The following is an 11,462-nucleotide window of genomic DNA, read 5'->3' as shown; positions in this document are numbered from 1 at the left end:
CCCAGAGGTCCTCAGGCCAGGCTCTGTAGCAGTGTTTTCTCATCTGCTACACCACTTAAGTCTGAGGAAAATCTCCCGTCTCCTTTGACACAACAGCTTTTCAGTTAGTCCTTTGCTGGGTGTAGCCATGATATTCCCTCTTTGGGTCCGCCATTCCAGACAGCGATGGGCCCCCTCTGGCTTCTCTCCTCCTCTGTCTTCTTTAAGCATTTCCTTGCAGCATGACTGTGTTTTTCTAGAGGTGCAGGACTCAAAGCAAAGTATTCTGGGGAGAGAAAAAAACAAGTGTTGTGGGCAGGGCTCTCCTCAAATCTTTCAGAGACTAGTTCTGTCTTCATGTAAGAAAGAAATCCCATGGATAGTCCTGTTGGAAGTGACGGATAGAAAATTTCAAAATGAAAAAAAAAGAAAAGGAGTTTCTTTGAAAAGAAGGGAAAGAAGAAAAAGGAATTAATTCAGTGTTTCATCTCAATTATTAAGTCTCAATTATTAAGAAAATGTATGGAGTTAGGAGGCATCAAACTTTGAAATAAAGTTAAAGTTTGAGAGTCTATCACTTATGTGAGCTTAGGATGGATGTGAGCAATGCCAATTTAAAGATTCTAAGTTGGAGAGAAATGATGGGAATTGTATGCGTTTTTCAAAAGTATCTGCCTTATTATATCCAGTTTTCATATTTGCAACTGTGCCTAACTGTGAAAAAATTGATTAAAGCGGGTCTTACCTGATACATCATTAGACACATTGATTAGGTAAAACTTTGGATGGAGTAGCTTCTTTGTAGAAGTTTAAAGGTGCATCTTTGTCACTGAAAAACCAAACCAGGGACTCTGCTTGTTATTTTCCATCCCAAGTTCTGGCCGCCTGGCAATAGGGACAGAAACTGGGGTGCTTTGTGGTGGCAGAGAAGGCTGGAATGACAAATATATAACAATGCCTCTGTTATCTGTTTCCAATTCTTGCAGCATGGAGCTGGAATCCAGAAAATTTGCCGCCTTGAATAATTCGACTTTCAAATCTGTTGGTGGTTCATGACAATTGTGATTTAGTTTTCTTTAACATTTCATTCTCTGCCTAGTTTTCACCCCTCGCTTTTTTTTACCCCTCTGCCTTAAGTTCTTTGATTTTAAGAATCAGAATGGTGGTCTCCTTTAGAAATATTAAGCAAGACTATCGAGTTAGAAACAGGATATACAAAGAAAGATGAGAAAAATCAAAACCAACTTCTAAAATAAGGAGAAAGCCTGTATTTTACAAAGCTTTATGATTTTATAATGACTCTCTTACCCCACTCGAATGTTCTAGGAGAGCTTTAGAGCTCACTTCTTGCCCAGAATCTCCTTTGTAGATAATAAGTTTGACATGCTTTAAATATTTACAGTGGGACCCCAGAGTGTTACAGAAAACAATGCAGCTTCTAGCATATGGTCTATGAAGCTAGAATCTTCATTAGTGTCACACATGGTGATAGAATGGAAATAAACAGTCTAAAATAGGCAAGCCTGGCGGGCTGGATCAGCTAAATGATGATAAACATTCACGTGCCTTCCCAATATGTGTTCTATTATATATGTTTGTGTTTTCTTCTGATTAAAGAAAATAATTTTTGTTTAAACAGCATGAAAATGTTAATAAAGAAAATGTAAGCTGAAAAATATAATTACTACCTTCCTAATAAAACTTTTATTTTCTTTCTTTGCTTCTCTCTCTCTCTTCCTCTGTCTCTCTTCTCTGTCTCTGCCTCTGCCTCTCTCTCTCTCAGACACACACCACACACACTTAAACTTGTCTTTGCTGGCCTTCATTCTCTCCTCTTTCAAACTGGCTTTCTCCACATGACAGTGGACATGGAACGTGGCCGGGAGCAACTGCTCCAATGTTGTAAACGTGAGAGCTTCATGACTCTGAGGAAAGACAGGGTTTCTCTCTCTCTGCTTCTGTACATAAAACTTTTGTGGAACAATGCTGATTAACCAAATTTGAGTCTTGTGCCCATCCTTCACACCAATCTGTGTTCCTAAAACAATGGGACCCTTTGAATGGCGAGCCTGGTTTATGGGCCCATGACTGGCAGCCTCACTAGTGTCAAAAAGTTAGAGCAGAGGAAGATCAGATCCCCAGAAGAGGAGGTTGCATTTACTAGAGGAAGGAGAAAGGGGCATGTTCAGCAGACAAAAACAGAGATGTCTGCTACATGAACAATTAAGGATACAGTGAGAATTGCCAGACATGCTATTTTGCAAGAACTGGTTATGAAATCTTCCACAGAAGATGACAATGTGTTTATTAGCTATTTAGTAGACATTAAGTGTCTACCACTGTAACCTTCAACATTCAGTTTCTCCTGTGCTGGGATCTAGGAGGAAGAAACTCAAATCCAAACCCATTTCCCTGGTGGAGTCGTTTACACATACTTCTTGTGACATTTAGAGTGTCCCCCTGCATTCACAAGAGGTTTTTTCTGTAATTCTGAATTAATTCTGTATTTCGTCAGAGGCCACTGCTGCTGATACTTCACAACATAGCAGTCATGGCCGCCCCATTGATCCTGTTTCCTCTGTTGCCTGTGTACACACTAACCCCACACACTTCACTGTTCAGCCTCTCACCACACTCAGATGGGCTGACCAAGTCGTGACTTGGGGTTTGTCACCTTCCCTTTGATATCATGCCCAGATTCTCATGCTCTTCAATATTTCCTCTTTTTCCATGACTTTGATCTTCAGCTGAGGTAAAAAATGGCCTTCTTCCCTCCAATAAAATAACTCTTAACTGGCTCCCAAATGGCATCCTTGGCAGTGCTCTAAAGATAAAAATCCTTTATGAGGCTCAATTTCTTAAAATTCTCCACCTAAGTCATCTAAACCCAATTGTTGGGAACTGGTACTGCTTACTATTGCTCCCTCAAGTTCCGTCCCTGGCACACTTCTGCTAGTGCCCTAGGACTGAGTCCTAGTACCTCCATGCTGCTCACTCGGGTCATCTCAAGACCTTACTCCTCCAGATCAGGAGGTTTGCTGGACCCTGGACTTGTTCAAGGGTCTCAGTCACTGCTCTTCCAAGCAGGTTCTTTTTTTTTTTTTTTTTTTAAGATTTTATTTTTTCTCCTTTTTCTCCCCAAAGCCCCCCAATACATAGTTGTATATTCTTCGTTGTGGGTCCTTCTAGTTGTGGCATGTGGGATGCTGCCTCAGCGTGGTTTGATAAGCAGTGCTATGTCCGTGCCCAGGATTCGAACCGACGAAACACTGGGCCGCCTGCAGCGGAGCACGCGAACTTAACCACTCCACCACGGGGCCAGCCCCCCAAGCATGTTCTTTCAGCTTGCATGCAACTAGAATCTTCCAAGTCATTTTCCTTTATTCCTTGATATGTTGGAAATTTAGAGTGGATGTCCATTTTGGGCTTTTGTCTTGCATCCTTGCTACATGACTAACTATAATATGAAACAGAATGAAATACGATCAAAAACAAAATAATACAGAAAAGGTCAAGGAAATACACACAAAGGACTAACTGATTCCAACTGGGGAATCAGGTAACAATTTTAAGGAGAGGTGATATTTGAGCTGAGCTTTGAAGGGTAGGTTGCATTGTGATTAGGGGAATGGAAGCATTTCAGATTGAAAGACTGGCGTAAGTCAGCAAGTTGCGACATCCATAGTAAGTTTGGGGAAATAAAAGTACACAGCCACAGAACTTTGAGGGACTAAAATGTATTCTCAGAGATCCATTACATTTTTCTCCTTCATAGTGGGTCCAAATATGATTCAAAACACTTATACATTGGAAAGTGAACACAGAGAAATGATTATTGCATCCCATCCATGAATAATGAGTTCTGTCTTAATTGGGATGGAGCAAATATCATGGAAGGACCTGAGCAGGAAGTAATATTTTTTTGAAAAATATTATTGAAAGTGATGTAAATGTTGGATTGAGACTGCCAGACTGAGGATAAAAATATTACTGCAAATATTAACTATTATTGAAAAATATTATTGATAAAAATATTATTGAAAGCAACGTAAATGTTGGATTGAGACTACTAGACTGAAGATAAGTTAAGCAGCTAAGAAACCATGGCTGACTGAGAGTAAACCAGCTTTTTAGCCAGCCTGAATTCAGAGGGAATGGATCAGGAAATAACGTTGGTGGTCAGGATGAGGGAAAGGGCTGCTCTTCTTTGACTGATGCTGCTGTTGTTACCTGGCTGCTCATGCCTCCTGTAGGGCAGATGCCCAAATACCGCTCTTCCTCTGATGGAGGCTTTTCTGTGGCTGCCTCTGAGACCCACCCCCAAAGGACTGAGGACCTCCATATTGTACCGTTCCCGGTCATGGGTGATACTCTCTCCAGCTTACTTGCAGGGCAACCTTCAGCTTCTCAGGCTTCTGCCCTGGAGATAGACCCCATACGGTCTTTTTCTGCTAGATCCATTTTCCCCATGACACAACTCTCTTAGGCAAGTGTTAAGCAGACAATTCTCTTAGGCTAGAATCTAGCTTATTTCAGTGACATTTGTTTGGTCCACCAGAACTCATGCATCTGGGTCCTGCCAAACTCTGGAAATGCAAGCTGGCTTTTTCCACTACTGCCCCCTTCTCTCTATTCACCTAGTAGCCAAAGGCAACTGCAGCCATACACTACCTGCAGCCTGCTCCAAGTGACAGCCACATCCCTAGACCCTCTGCCCTCCCAACTCCAGGGATTCGTTAGGTTGTCTCAAAGACTCTCCTATTTCGCTCCTGTATTAGCCCACCATGAGGAGTTTATACAGCTTAGGAAGCATCCAGTTGGGGAATGGATGCCAGTTTACTTTCCCTATAAGTATGCCCCACCAATCTATCCAAAGATTTCCCTTTGCCTTCTATCACTAGGGATTCATCCTACTAATTCCCCTAGATGGAACCTCTCTCTAATAAATCTCTAGCCTTATCTTCCAAGGACTATTAGAGGTGATGACTTCTGGAACAGATGGAAAATGTATCCTTACATTGTAGACATCATACTTTTTATCCATTAACCTCAGATCTGGGGCCTCAGCTAAAAATTCAGGAAAACTGGAGAAGTTCTGTTTAACCTTCTTTTGTATTCATAAATGCAAGTATGAATGAAAGGTTCTCAGTAGGAGCACGGGCTGTGGAGCCAGAGAGCCAAGATCCAAGTTCACAGTCTGCCACTTCCTGGCTGTATGACAGGAACACTCTGTGCTTCACTTTCCTCAACTGGAAAATGGGGATGCTAATTGTACCCATCTTCTGTGGTACAATACTGTGAGCATTAAATGAGTTAATAAATTTAAAGAGCTTAGGTTATTGTTTGACCATAGTAATATTTAGCTACTATTACTTTTTCTATTTTTAGTTGTCTCCAAAATTCTTCTTACAGTGATCTTTGCTTCTTGTTCCTCTCACTACAATATTGGGGGAATAGTGAAGAGTATTACGACAGAATTTCTCAAATATCTGAGTTAAAAATATGTTCTCTACTTAAGCGATGAATTAAAATAGACCCATTTCAGTTTGGTCAAAGGGGTTAAGGGAAAATCGATCTAGTCACTTAACTAAGGGTGGATTTTGTTCACTGAGTCAATGAATTGGAGCTGGGTGAAGTTTCAAATACTAGGAATTAATGTATCAGGGCTTATGACTTTCAAGCACAGAGAAGCTGGGGATGAAGAGACCTAAGTTCAATTCATGTTTAGACAGTTAACAGAGTGTGTGAATACAGACAATTCACTTTATTGCCTGGGCCTCAGTTTCCACATTTGACAAATGAAGGTTTGCATTGGAGGGGAAGACAGTGTGGTGACAGAGAGAATGGGGTCCGTGTTAACTCTACCACTTCCCAGATCTGTAATCATGAGCAAGTTATTGTACTTCTCTAAATATCATTCCCTTATGTGCAAAAAGAGGATGCTAATTGTACCTGTCTCTCAGGCTTGTTGTGAAGATTAGAGAATTCATCCCAGTGCTGAGCCCCAAACGTGGCACATAATGAGCACCCCAGAATATTATTTTAATAATAAATGACTACTATTATTTCTGAATTTATGATTAGGTCCATGGACCATAATTAAGGCTGTGAAATTTGTATTTGTACGGACCACATTTCCTGAGGTCAGCTCTCCATCATTTGGCTACTGCCTCCTTCTGTTGCTCACTTGATACATTAATTAAATACAATGATCTCCATTTAGTAAGTGTATTTGAGTCTCTTTTAAATACAGTTCTTGCGAAAAAGTAACAAGTTTAAAGTACATATGACTTTCCACATGCAACTTTCCAGTCAGTAATCTACCTTCCTTTTACTTTATACTGATTTCTTTTGGTCCTGAAGACAAGAAGCCAGTGTTTTATTTTCACAATGTATTGAAGAAATTCATCCACTTAGCGTTAATTTCAATAAATATTTATCAACATTTATTAAGTCTGCTATATGCTTAGGTCCTTGGGACACAATGTCAGAAAGACATGATCTCTGCCCTCCGTAGGCTTACAGTGATATTACCTGGAAATACGAGAAATCTTAGGTGCCCTTTGGAAATTTCGGTATGCATGTATTTAAATTGGTTTTACAGGCCGGCAAAAGCTATACAATTTCCATTAAGTGGTATAATCTTAGGAATCCCTAGAAGGCCATTTTATTTTTTCAATATCTTTTCTACTAGGTGGCTGGGTCCTGCTGAAGAAAATGGCTTAAACATGAGGCTGGTGCCACTACCAACTTCTCCAACCCTGAATGGCTTCTCAATACTTCCCGGTCATTCTTTCATGTTTCTCTCACTGTCTCCTTCTGCGGCCTCATCTGGACCAAAAGACCTTTTAAAGCTTCTCTACTTACCTGAAACTCTTTACCCTCTGCCCCGTCCTTCTTTTTCAGAAGGTAACTTAGTTACCTAAATGACAGAGAAAACCGAAGTCTGAAAGTGGAATTCCCTCAACTGCCTGTCATACACTGACATACTTATTTGAACTATAACCTATCCTTTAACCAGCTGGATATCTCTTTCTGCCCGAGAACAAACCATCCACCACTTCCGGGGATCCTTCCTTTCTCCCTTTTTTCCTCTCAATCTTCAACTGTTCTTTCTCTACTGGCCACGTCCCATCAGCTTTTAAATATGCTCAAGACACTTTTGTCCTTAAAAAGTTTAGAAAACACAAGCCCTTTTCAACCATACGTCTCTCAGAGACCACTCTCTCTTCATAACAAAATTACTTGAAAGCATCGTTTGAGCTCACTGTCTGCACTTCCTCAGCCCCTGGTCCACTTTCCTTCTACCAACGGCTCCACCAAGGTCACCAATAATTTCCTTTTTGTGAAATCCAATCGACATTTATCACTCCTCATTTTATTTGACCTCTCTCCCCTTTTTAGTTGATTATACTTGTCCTTCCGGAAATACTTTGGCTCTTAAGTAATATAATTTTGACTCATAAATCAACATTTTGTTCTGATTCTTTAAGACAGCATCTTGAAATGAACCATACTTACAGCTCTTTTTCCACTCCAAGCTGTGATGAACCAATCCCAAGAGGTGGGCATATCTCTATCTCTATTCTTGTTCCTATATTAAAAAAAAAAAGAAAAGGATATGAGGAGTGGGCAGAGGGGAGAGACAGAGAGAGAGAGAGACAGACAGAAAATAGATATCCCCAATATGCTTGGAGAGATACTGGGGTTAAGTTTTGAGAGAATTAGGAACTGGCTCGTGGGGAACCTGTGGTTACATAGCACTTAGGAACTACTCTGGAAAAAGGAAAACCCTGCGTGTGATTAAATCAAGATAGAGACACAGTAAGAGATAGGAGATTTAAATAAGTTCACATGTGGGACTTTGTATTATAATTTTATACAATTATATACATATGTATTATATACATGTATTATATATATAATTGTATTCATGTATATATACATGTATTACATACGTATTATAATTTGTGTTATAATTATATATAATAACTGCAGATTCATGCCTGTCAGTTCTCACTGATTAGTCATAGATGTGGTTTCTGTGGTCATTTCACACACAGCTCAGACTCTCTACCCTGCTCCTCCCACCTTCACTATAGCTTACATTAAATGAATCAAAGCACAAACAAGAATAATAAGTAAATATTTCAGTGTTGTAAATTCTGATCCAGATCCTGGAAAACCATTATCAAAAATAGATAACTTAGCTTAGCATTCCTTATTTTGTATTTATTCAAAGAAATAGGGATTTAGGTATTTTCAAAGTGTCCAAGTCCATATGGCACAAACTCAGTGTGCAAGTTAGAATTTTTGTTTCTTTCTAGAAGAACTGAGAAAAGATGATGTTAAGAGATGATAATACCTGGTCTGCATTTCAGCAAGATTTCTATTTTGGATACCACAATCTTTGTGTATTTTCAGCATCGTCTCAAAGGGAAGGGAAAGTCAGAATAGCACTTATTTGTATTTATCTAAAACCACGTGAATGAAGAAAGACTGTGTAAGGCATTCCTTAAGCAGATGTATTATGTAGAAGTGGATATATTATCACTCACTTTAGCTAAGTCAGGCTGAAGATGGTTTTATCTTTTAATTATATAGATTGAATCATTTTGATTAAGCAGATAGCACAGATATATAATGCTCATATTTCCAAAAATAAAAATATTTTCATATGTCGTATTAATTCAAAAAACCAGCACATTTTGTTTTCACTGTACTGTGTGACAGGGACTGCCACTTTTTCTTAAAACAGATTGAAATTTTCTTTTAGAATTTCTCTCAGAGTCACTAGCAAAAAATTCTAAGGTCCTCAATGGAGGCCTTGAAGTGTATTTGAGTTTTAAATAAATTCACCACTCATCTGGGAGCAAGGCTGGTAAATAAGTGTGCAAGTTGGGCAATGGACTAACAAAAAGTATGTGGCAATAAAATAGGTAAAGTGATTTATTTATAGGGCTCATAATTGGGCTCTGAAATATACACTTTTCCAAGCATTTTCCTGCACTAGCAAACAAAATTAGGAAAAAGCAAATAATTGGAAAACAATACAGAGTTATACTTACTTCATAAAGTGTTTTTCTTACTTTAATTTTGTGTACAAAGTACACACTGTTACACGAAATATAGTTTTGGTCTCAGTTTGCGTGGTGTGTATACAAAGTAACGAAGACCCTGCATTTCTGTTGAGAGCCCATTTCAGTTTTTATCACCCTAATAGTTAAAGAATTCTTTCTGTATTTATGTGCAGTGTAAAAGGATGGAACTAAAGAGGTCAGTGTGCATGAATTTTATTTCTAAAACATCTCAAAATAAGGCCTGTAATGTATACTTTTCTCTCTAACCTGTTTGTAAAACTTAGTTGACTACATGTAATTCATTTGAGCTTCATCGACTTCTTTTCGATGCCAAATATTGATTTCAGCTTTTGGTTCCCACCCTATTTTGTTTCATGGAGGAATAAGGAATTTCTTCAAGTTCCTGTATAATATCCCAAAGTGCAACAGTCATTTTTCTACCCTCCCTCTTTATTGAAGATCCAGCATTCATATCAACCTTTTTCGTCTCACTACCTCTTCCATTCCTTGGTGATCTTGTGTATTTTATACTTTATTTCAAATTGTGAAATTACAAAGAAATAAAATATTAGGCTTGTAAATGGTCGCAGAAGTTATCCAGTCTAATCTTCATATTTCATAGGTAAGAAAACACATTGAGACCTCAAAAGACTAAGAGATTTGACATATTTGTTCTATGGTGTGACAATATCCTTGCACATCACTCTAACTGGTCCATATTTTTATAAAATAAATGGTTATAATTTTAGAAAAATGTGGTAATCTATATTGAAATGCAAAGGCCAGGGTGAAGTTTTGCTTGGTGTCATATTTTCCTGAGTGCAGACATTTACTTGGCTCTTTGCAAACACACCACTAGGGTCTTATATTTAAACCATTCAATCATCATGTTAGTCTGACGGATTTCCAGGCACCTCCCCAGCTAGAACAGAGTTGTATTATTAGCTCCTCCCATTGCTTCCAGAGTTTTGTAATTCAAGCTGGACAAGGAGAGAGCACTCCTTTCTTCTTCTGTCCCTGGAATGATGCCATTTTTTCCTTCATTGGCTTGCGAAAAGCTCCTTGCCTTATTTTCACCCCATCCTGGTGATATTCCACCTTATTTGACATTCAGTCATGTCACTGGGGTAAACTTCAAGACTGGCTCTTGTGTTCTCTGATCTTCTGCCATTTTTTTCCTGGCAAAAACCTCTACTAGTTATATGCCACAGTGTCCATTTCCAATGCGACACCTCCTTAAAAGAAAGTTAATTTTGCTTTTTCTAAATATAGTATATCTTTGCCTTCGCTAGAATTTAAAAAAATCTTAATGGTAGTAAGTCTTTTGATTCCTTCTATTCCTAATAGATTGCGAGAATATTGTTTCATTAGCAAAATAAAATGCAGAATATATTACTTATTAAATACTTTGTCTAGAAGGAAGCAGTTTATTTACATGGATCTTAAGCCATAAAATATCAAGAACTTGTTTTCAAGAATGTTTGACCAAAAGATGAACTTTCAGGAACAAGATAGATCAGTTCATTATACTTTGCAGAATTCTAATATAAAGACTATTTAAACAGAAGCAATTATGTAGTTGTTTAGAAAAACTTATTTTCTTTTAAAGCAGTTGACTCTTCCAATTGCTTTTTTCATGGACCATTGATATTACTCTGTATAGAAAGTCAGTTGATCCATTCGGCGTGAATCCACTGTGTCAGAAAAATACTTCTATCAAACAATCCTATAATATCTGTACAACCAATAGGTTATGGACCTTAATATGCAGTAGAGTAAAAAGGCCAAAGTTACAAATAAGATGTAAAATGATGATTAGAGCCATCAGAATTCTACATTCTCTTGGCTAAACTTAGCATTGCACAGTTCAAAAGAAAATCAATGAATTATTCATGAGTCCCTAAAAATAGGGAGAAAGTTATCTTTCCCTCCTCTCCCTCCCTCCTTCCTGTCTTTCTTTCTTTCCGTAACTCATGAGTTCAGTACCATGTAGTTAGCAATGTATTTTAATCAAATACAAATATGTCCTTTGGAGGGATAAATCCCCCTCTTTCTTTCCTTTTTTATTTTTAAAAGAAAAATTTAATATGTGATTAGGTGACTGATAATAGCCATGGAAGACATTTTTGTCAAAATTTTCTTGATTATTTCGCTCATGAGAGTCTAGTTATGGGCTCTAGTTATTGGATTAAATTGTGTCTGAAAATATTTACCCCAAAAGATTATTCTAATATTTAATTAACTGAAATTCTTTTAAACGTTTTCCATATAGTAAATAAACAGTAGAGTTTTTTAATAGTAACACACTTTAATTTAAAAAGCTTATAGTATTATACATACATATACATAGAAAAATGATACATATCATTATGATATGAAAATATGTGAGTGCAGATGTATGAA

At 38.0% G+C, this 11,462-nt stretch overlaps 1 long non-coding RNA gene across 1 annotated transcript; it reads right to left on the bottom strand.

Annotated features, from left to right (window-relative positions):
* Nucleotides 1-227: 227 nt before the first annotated feature.
* LOC138924790 (uncharacterized) lies at nucleotides 228-8,410 on the bottom strand. The gene is made up of 3 exons (XR_011440041.1): nucleotides 8,345-8,410; nucleotides 7,501-7,573; nucleotides 228-265 (listed from the first exon to the last, which is right to left on the bottom strand). It is a non-coding gene; the product is annotated as an uncharacterized lncRNA (long non-coding RNA).
* Nucleotides 8,411-11,462: the final 3,052 nt, after the last annotated feature.

The sequence above is a fragment of the Equus caballus genome, chromosome 6, assembly GCF_041296265.1.
Source record: "Equus caballus isolate H_3958 breed thoroughbred chromosome 6, TB-T2T, whole genome shotgun sequence".
NCBI lineage: Eukaryota > Metazoa > Chordata > Mammalia > Perissodactyla > Equidae > Equus > Equus caballus.
Note: the sequence above shows the minus strand (reverse complement) of the source record. Positions and strands in the feature narration are given on the sequence as shown.